We start from the raw sequence: 9,912 nt of genomic DNA, 5'->3' as shown, positions 1-9,912 counted from the left end.
CGAACAGCGCTACGGTGGGCGTATATGCATGAAAACCGTTGGGTTGGTGCATTCCACATTTCCTGACCTTGTCGATTCACGTCACGAGATACAAAAATAAGAAGACATTCGCTTAACAGCCCAAGGTAACAGCGTCCATGTGTCTTACGTAAAACAGTCTATAAACTATATAATGGAGAACTTCGCCTCCACGAGTGCACCAGACGTTGCAGACGCTAACGGTGATTCTTCTAGAGTTTACATGCACCGAAAGTCATGGTGAAAACACCTTCAGCCTGTGTCCCGACTTCTCTCGTGTCTCTGTTTGCACGCCCGTCTTTTATTTCCTTCTTTGCGCTAAAAGCGCCTTATGTTAATTACCACCAACTCTCCCAACAGCAAGTCTTACTGTAGCAACACTTCCTGGAAGTTTACTGAACTGCTCGCAATGTGGACCCGTCGCCTCCCTCTCTCACATACTATGGAACTGCAGCAAAGATCGCACCTCCCCCTCCCCCCCCGCCTGATCTCACCGCTCCCTCGCCTGAGGCGTTGAAAAATGTGCTTCGTAATATCAACCTCGAAATACAGCTCTGGGCCATACGACGAGCCGAGAAGGTGGCGGCCAGGCACCGCCTGACCACCATGCCTCCGTGAAAAAAAAAGAAGTTTTTTTTTTCACTTCAGTAAAGTTGCTTCCCTCTATCCCTCTCTCTCTTGCTGAACGTTCAGCAATGTTACGCCCCATGCTTTTCTCTAATAATGTAATAATGTAAACGACAGCTGCTCTTACAAATCCACGTTTATGCTGTTGTCAATGTCTTCGAATCAGTAAATGAGGGGTAGATAAACCGGTCTGCAGTAATGATATTGTGCAGTCTGGTAGAATTCAATATCACGAGACGGGGACACCAACTCAGATGCTCTCGTCTACGCCTGTAGTTGTTGCGAATGGCGCGCGCAACACGTTACACGGGCAGGCTAAAAATAAGCAACACGGCGACTGCGCAGTGCTTGCCCGTGCCCAAAGTACGTTCACGATATGATTGCTGCTGAATGGTCTCGACCGTTGTCAACCACGCTCTGTGCCAGCCCTCGAATAGAAAGACGTGGTGACGGGCGGCGGCTCCCGGTTGGCCACAGCTTCGTCGCGCCATAGGCGGGCCCACACGATTACTGCGATGAGCACCACGCTGACGAACACTATGACCGCGGTGATGATGACGCGGTTCTTGGAAACCAGCTGGTCGTGGCGCAGTTCCTCTGCGATCTCTGGAACTCCCGCCTGGAAGACGGGGCTGCCGGGGCTCCTTAGGCCGCTACGGGGTGACCTGCAGGCAACGGTGCCATAGGACTTTAACTCTGAGAACTTTCCCGACATGCTTTTGTTAACCTGGGAAATATTCTTAAGGTCTCTTCGATTTGGCTGCACCGGCGGAACCAGTTCAGCGGGTGCAGCACCGTCGTCCTCGTTTTGCTGGTGCCGCGCGCGCCCGCTGCACCGGTTCCCTCGTTTTGTCAAGGTGCAAGCGTAGTGCTGCACGAGTTCTCTGCCGGCCTGCACTCGCTCAAAAGGAGGTGCAAAGAAGTGCAGCATGGCGCCCTTCCTCCTCCCAAGCTTGGAGCAGACGACGCTGCGTGTTGTTGTTCAGGGCGTGCAAAAGCAAGTTAAACTGCTGACTCTGACAGGTAATTTTAGCCACGTCTTTTCGGCAGCTATTAAGGCGGACCTTTTACATGTCTCGTGAGCAGAAAAATTCACCGTACATGACGGCAATATGAATGATACAAAAAAAGTAATAAAGATGTGGCGCGATTCGCGATGCTGCTCTCTCAGTTCGCCTTTGCGAAATCGTGAAGCTGATGCGATAGGAAGTCTTCTAGAAATACTTTTGAGTTTAGAAATGTATTCATCAGGTGAGCGTGCGTATACATGTGTCTTAATGGTTTACAAGAATTGTCACATACGTTCCCTATAGTCTAGCGTGACGTGGCGACGCCAGTAAAACCCTTTGAACACAATTTGCGAGCATACACTTTCCAAGATAGCTGAACATTCGCGTCAAGTCGTCCTTAGCGTCGGTCAAAGGACCTCAGATACTTTCGTTTTTATTGTTGTATGGCCTCGCACACGCTTTCATAGAAGGCCGAAACCAGCGCAATTTTCCGCTGAACCAGTAAAACGCCTCTCGATAGTCTGAACAGTCTCTGGAAATTACACTCATGGAACCTGCCGACGACGTTCTCGTACCCGGGAACAGGAGTTACATCTTCACGTACACATACACCGTCAAACTACGGTCCCTAGTCCAAACTCCTCCTCGGAGTCGCTGTGAGGATCGCCGTTGTCCGAATCGTCATCGCTGCAGAGTCGAGCAGTTCCATACGGCAGCTACGAAGAGTGCCACCGCGGCAGTGTTTTGGTAAACAACACCAGCGATACACGCCGCGTCGGCTGTTCGACCAACACGGCCTGCTCTTGCATCTTCGGTGGTAGCCGCCGCGTGGTAGTGTCGCCAGTGTCGCGGCTGCACCGGCTGCACCTGCACTTGCTGAACCGGCGCAGCATCGCTTCGCACCGCCACGGCACTTTTCAGAACTAGTGCAGGCAGTGCAAGCCAAATCGAAGAGACCTTAAGCGTCCAGTGAACCGCCCATTTCGGGGTGGTTTGCATCGCCAGCACGCGAGTACGCTTCTGAAACTAACGACGTCACACTGACGTATAGTGGTTGAGCTTTGGGTGCGGAAATGAAGCACAGGATGTATGAATTCAAGCTCTGAAAGAATACTGCGCTTAAACTAACTCCTTAGTTTTCACCCAACTTTCTCATGCCTTCGCGTCGTAACACATTCTAGGTGGATGAATTAACAAAAAAATATTATTCAGTAATACTAATTAAAGGTACTGCTAATGAGGAAAAACGCAATACGAAAATATGAATGACGACGCCTCCTTGTTCCCGCACCATCTAGCCGTGACGTCGCGAATTATGACGGCTAGAGCCATCGCTTGAACAGCTTACCTTTTATCGTTAAGAAAGCTTACACCGTGTTCGTTAAAAAATAGCCAAAGAGTGAACTGAAGTGTTGCACGATCTTAGCCGAGCACAATAACGGCCCAAATGCGAAAACAATATTATCAAGGCGAAAGCCTTAGATGCCTCATCAACCGCGACGAGTACCGTCGGTGGCGTCGGCGTTCCGAGACGTCGGCGTCAACACGAGTCATGCTAAAAAAATCACCGCGTGATGACGCCACCATACGACATCACATATGCCAAAATTTGCGAAGCTATCAGACGTCACTGTGACGTCATGTAACGCGACGTAACACGATAGCATCATCACATGACATCGTCACTTGGTCAAAGGTCACTGAGGTAGTGCAAAACCAGGTGAGTTGAAGAAAGCTTGCAATGCCTCCGATCCCGGGGCAGTTCAAAACCACGTTAGGCGAATGTTAGGCGTTAAGGCGAATGCATAAGGGACCCTGTGAGTTTTTCGATGTCCTTGACGCGACAGCAAGGCATCGGCGATCAGATTTCATCGTGAACTTGAAAACATTAAACGTCGATCCTCTAGCCTTCTAATCTCTTACCACACAACTAAAGATTATATAACAAGACTAACTTTATCAGTCTAACTTGTTTTCTGCCGCTTTAGCAGAGCGCGCACCTGGGCGACATGGCGGCTGGCGGCGAGTAGATGAGGTGCCCAGCCCTGATGATTGGCGGTGGGCTGCCCACGTACGGGAAGCCCGCCTGGACCGCCGACGATATCCCGGGGCTGTGCTCACCGCCTCCCGGCGGCGAAAAGTAGGGCTGCCCAGTTTCCGGAGGAAAAGGGGCGACGCCTCCAGTTGGATTGCCCCGTGCTGGATGCTTGCTGTAGTTGTGTCGTTTCTTGTGCTTATTCTTGCCCATTGTTGTTATAGCGTATACGTATAGCTCTTTCCTGGTGTAGATGCGGAGAAAATGGCCGTTGCGTCTACTTGGCTGTTCTTCTTCCTCGTCGTTTTCTGGTTGCGTCGCGATGGCTGTGTTACCACCAGAGGCGTCCGCAGAAAATTTTTTCGGGGTGGTCCAGCTATTTTTTATGTATGTCCGTGCGTGTTTTTGTATGTGTGCATGTACATATACAGATGCAAAATCGAAAATTTTCGGGGGTGTATGACAACCCCCCCCCCCCTGGCTACGCCAGTGACAGGACACATTTTCATTGATGGCCGATCCCTCGTGGTGGGTTGAGCCATTCTTCTAGGACTCAGCCAACCAACCAACCAACCAACGAACCAACCAACCGTCAGGTCTGCATAGCGAGCGCAACGAACGAATACGGGGCAGATATAATCGTTTTCCTGCCAGATACAGTGGCTCATGTTATAACGTAATATCCCTAAGCGAGTATTCCGAGCTCATCAACGCTGTGCGGAGGAAATCGGCTTCGAAAACAACTGCCGTACCTATGACAGGGTCACTGGATGTGTACCACTGTGTATGTGCATGCTTCTCATCAGCGAGAAAAAGAAAATCCTTTAAAACTTCAACGGTGCTGGGTGGAATCGAAGCCGGGTCGTTTAAATGCATTATGAAAATGGATAGTGCTTCTGAACATATTTGATCATCGTGGTGCTCAGTGACGCCAACCTAAGTCAACCTTTTATCCCTAGATTGACCCCTGAAAAACCCTAGATTGCAATAAAAATTACTAGATTTACTTTTTAATGTTGTTATTCAGGTTAATCCACTTTTAACAATGTATAAAGGTAGTCCGCTCTCTGGGCCAATTCTTCTGAATCTTATTGGAAGTAAAAAGAAACAGATTAACAGCCACTGAAGGTCTTTTTTCTACATTTTCTATGGCGTAATACGAGTTGCTATAGAGACAGACAGATTTGTTAAGTTCACTTTGCCCACTCATGGAAGGCATAGAGGTGATCGTTCGGGCCAAGTGCAAGTCTGTAGCGCCTTTCATGTGCTTGCAGCCTTAGAGGTAGTGGCGGTCAATTTCTAATTTTCCAAATTTGCAATTAGCATTGCATGATTGGCAGTTGGTGCACAGGGGCCCTTTTCTACTGGTTGATAGCCATCTTGTGTACTTTCGATCAGCTTTCACACTTGGCCCAATAGTCTTTTCACTATTTTCGCTCTGGTGAAAACGGTGCGACGGAATGACTGAAAACACATGAACAGTCCTTTCGTCTTTTCCGTCACGCCGCTTTCATAGTAATGAACCTGTACCAACTCGTCCAAGTACCAGTACTACTTTCGCTCTCTTCCTCTCAAATTCTGCAGGTCCAGAAGTTATTAGACATGGAGACTGCACGGTGAAGGCATGCGGCGAGCGTGAACTTGGCAAGTTTTAATGTGCATTACAAGACAAACATTTCTCTTTGTTTCACAGAGCAGCAATCACACAATGCGCTCATGATGATATGCGCGTGCACGCCAAACACTTACTACGCCAAAGTTTCATTTACCCCAGTATTCGGCATATACGCGTAATGATCTCGCCTTCACTCTGCCCAGCAGAACACCAAAGCTCTCTTAAATGAAAACCGGCAAATAGCGAAAATTATCGTTTTTTTATGGCCTTTCTAGTTGAACAAGCGTAATTAATCAGTAACGCCTGACGTTAGGCTGCTTAATGTAACATGTCCAGAGCCGTTGAAAAATCCCTAGATTAAATAAAAAGACGCCAAATCCCTGAAATAGGTAGGAAATTCCTAGATCTAGAAATAAATCCGTAGGGTTGGCATCACCAGCACCATCTGTGCGATGATGATGACAGTGGTAGTGGTGATGATGATTGCTGTCAAATTCTTCGTTGTCTCTCAAACATTTTATTTTTTCAGGGCGCGGAATTTTAGACTTGAATTTTGCAATTTCAAAAGTATTTACCTGCATACATTTTTAACGCGATAGCGTTATAATTAAAGAGCTCGTTTCGCAGAAATTCCGGTGTCGGCGTCGTTGTTGTGAGCGAAAAATTGGCGTTGTCCGTGAGCTAAAATTCTAGATATACGCAAATAAATAAGTAATAAAGAATCTTCAGTCCGAGTAAGAATCGAACTCAGGCCTTCTGCATAGCAAGCATTGTGTGTTCTACCACAGAGCCACGCCAGTGCTTGAAACTGCTGTTTAAAAAAAAACGCTATAAGAATGTCATGTAGCGGAACGAGTCTCCTTAACGCATGTAACATTGCGTGGCAGAATCTTAGAGTCGCACCAGGCCTCAAAACGTGTGAACTGCGCAACGAGTGGGTCGTTTAAAGCTACCCACTCTTTACCAAGTGTGCCGCTGCACATGTGCGTGCGGCACCTATAATACGGACGCGCAGTGGGTGCTTGGTCAATTTTCGAAAGAAATAATTATGACGTAGTGGGCACTTCGCAAGTGCATTTGCAAATAGGTATTCTATGATAGTTTGAAATGGCCAATGTTACGCACACAAACGATCCTTTTCTTGCGGCGCGGTTGAAGGCGATGGGAACGATAGGAGCTCTTGAAGGCGAATCTCAAGCGTCCTCCAAGTTCTTTCTTTTTCGTCTGTGTTGTACACTCCTTTGGCCAGTCACACTGACATTGGCCAAGAAAGAGTGTCCGCAATAACATTGGTCGCTGTGGTTGTGGTTTTATGGCGTTTTAAGGTCAACATAATTGCGACCCTCGGTTCGGGACGTCAGAGGTGTCGACCCGTCCTCCAGTTAACGACGTTTCGTCATCATATTTGTTGCTACAAGTTTAGCTTCACTTTCGTCGTCATCGCATCGGCTATCACAGTTTTGGGCCGCAGCCCGCTATCTATTTTACATTGAAATAGAGACGTTTATTCGTTCGCTCAAAGGTGATTGAAAGTGTAAACATAACAATGTAGATGATGATGAGGAGGAGTTCGTGCGCCTCGGCGGTTCATCTCAAACGGGTGTGGTTCCCGCCGAGCAGGGCTCCGATCAGGCGCGCGTCGGCCTCGCCAACCGCCTCGAAGTCGGAGTCGTTTTCGGACACGGAGCGCCGGCCTGGCTTCGCTGCCGACCGAGCGCGTAGAGCGGGAGGCCTACGGCCACCTGGCGCCTCGTCCAACAGTATGCGTGCCAGTACCACCAGGACGACGAAGGCGATGGACAGCGCCATGAGGACGAAGCCGACGAGCACGCGGCGGCCATCACGCTTTTGCTCGCGCTGCAGCTGCTCCAACACCTGCGACAGTGCTCGGCCGCGTGTATATCCACTCGTATTTCAACGCATGCTCGGATATGCGCGCAAGAGATAATCTAGAAGGTTGCGTACACAATCAATTAGGACAGGCGCTCAACTTTCAACTGAGGTTTATTGATGTGTCGGCTTCAGTGACTTTGCGCATGCGGACGATTTCTTCGCCTTTGGGTGCTGCGTATCTGAGTCTGCATTGGTGCATGTGCCATGATGTGATGTTTGTGGTGAGGTCTTGACGCTTTTGTTATCGGGTGGATGCATCACGAATGCTATCGCCCTTGCTGGTCGCCATTATAAATTTTTCATGTTTTTTTTTTTCAATAAACTTCAGATTAAAGTTGAGCGCCTGTCCTGTGTGTCTCTTGTTTATGTCCCCGTTTCTTAGCGCTCGTTTGTTTCGCATCAAGTATAAACCAACTTGCCCAAACACATGTCTTGCTAAGCCAATTCGTCACTATCGGCAGTTCAGGCATCGTAAGTTGCAGCGCGAGAAATAGAAACAGGGATGACGGGAAAACAAAAAGATTGTCTGCGTCTACTTACGCGCCATGCAACTAATTACGTCTTATAAGTCATCTAGCTTTCCACTATGGTATACGGTCCATCCTAATGGGAACAGCAAGCTGGTAATGAGATCACTAATAGCTAAACCAATTCTACATTATAAAAAAAAAAAGGCAGATAGGAGATGCATAAGTTCAGGCCGTGGGGAGAGAGAGGGGGGGGGGGTACAGAAGTGGTGCGCTCGACCCACGAAGCTGTCCCGTGCAGGGGACCAGGGTGCGATAGTGAAGACCTCCCAATCGAAAACCTTAATAACCGCAATTACCGGCTGAATTTGTCCCACATACGTAGTGTACTACTGGAGTGAACTTTGCCTGAATTAACTTCAGGTTTTGATTACAAGGGATTGTTTTGCGTCAGTCAGACGTACTGGCGGGCTAGTGGGCTCATAGTTTTTAGCGGTTTGCGTGTCCGCCGGCTCTCTCGCACCCCCTCCCCGTCCTCTTTCTCCGCTGAAACAGGAACGCGTTCGCCTTGGCTGGTAGCACACAATATGATGACATAATGCAAATGTGTTTACATTCATTCGTAATACAATTGTGAATTGTATCCAAATACTGCCTTTGCATTCACCACGTTACGCCGACACTGACTCCTATTCGCATATTTCGCTACTATGCTATACAGATTGAGGCGTGCACCCTTCATAGGAATGTGCAGGTAGCGTATTTTCCTCACCTCATTCACTCCACGCACTGGCAGTGACGTGTAACACACAGGGGCGTAGCCAGGGGGGGGGGGTTCAATTTTGCTTGCATATATATACACGCACACATACAAACGCACGCACGAATATACATAAAATATGGTTGGACCCCCTCCCCCCCGAGAAAAATTTCTGGCTACGCCCCTGATAACACAGGTCACATTTACTAGGTTGCATCATGCTCGTTGCGCTCTGAAATTTTCGTCATACATTTTTATAATGTTCTATGGTATCAAGCGCGCGTGCCTGAAAAAATTGCTGTGTACACTGTACAAGTATAATGCACTAAGTCATACCTGTTCTAGCGAGGGACTAGCCAAAGTCGAATGTCGCATCACTGCTCCAGTACCGCCGCTGGACCTTGTCGTTGATCCGTACTGTGGGGAACCGCTGTTGGCGTCCATATCCGCTGGCGCAGTCTGCTTGGAGGCCATGGTGACTAGCTCTTCCTCTTCCTCTCGTCGTTGGACGCCCGCTTCTTGTTCACCTATAGTCATCGTGGCTCACACCCACTGTGGGACATTGGCCATGAATTGGTTGGTTTTACAAATTATATAAAAGTGATGAATAATTCGCGTCTGAAGCCACTGTCGACGTTGTCTTTCAACAATGTTACGTCCCGCATTCGGGGGGAAGGGGGGGCACCACAACTGGCAGCGCCTCCACCGCCTGTAGTGCCTGTCACAAAAAGAAAGAAAAAATGCTATCTCACAAACTGCATGACTTATTTCCAGTAAAGCGCGATTACCGCCAGCGCTCTCCTAAGCTCATAGGCGTGCGCGGGGTTCCCCTTCAGGGGGGGGGGGGGGGGGGGCGAAGGTTCATCGCAGCCTCCCCCCTCCCAGGGTTGCCACTGACTTTCGAGTAAATGTCGCCAAATGACGAGCAGAAAGTCGCCAAAAGTCGCCATTTTTTTTACAAATTTCGCCAAAAATGTCGCCATTCTGGATATGTCTGGCAAACCCAGTAATAAAAATTTCTACTCACGTATAGCCCCGTAGAATACAGTACCATCCAAGAGCCTGAAATTATATTGACGTTTCTCGATGCCAGTCGTATCGCCCGCTTCACCATGTGAGTGCATATAGTGCTGCTTTTCCGACTAGCCGCAAGATGTGCGTGGTGGCGCGAGGGTAAATGAATGAAACGCTCATGATATCCTTCCATCCCTGTCCGCTCGTTTCAAAGGTAAAAGTGTGGTAAACCCTGGGCGAAAACCATGAAAGCGTTCTTTGTAGACAGCTTTACGTACCCTTATATAAATAAAAGGATTAAAAGGTTTATTGAAGGTAACACGACAGAATTCTTACAGCAGTATTACACCTTTTCATTGTGAACTAATATGATACCGGACGCCACCGACCCTTTCTTATAGTCGCCCATATCTACGCGCGTCAATCCGACGCATTATTAATGATCAGGTTGACAATGTAAAATGTTATATAGC

This window comes from Rhipicephalus sanguineus, chromosome 6 (assembly GCF_013339695.2).
Source record: "Rhipicephalus sanguineus isolate Rsan-2018 chromosome 6, BIME_Rsan_1.4, whole genome shotgun sequence".
NCBI classification, from domain to species: Eukaryota; Metazoa; Arthropoda; class Arachnida; order Ixodida; family Ixodidae; genus Rhipicephalus; species Rhipicephalus sanguineus.
Note: the sequence above shows the minus strand (reverse complement) of the source record.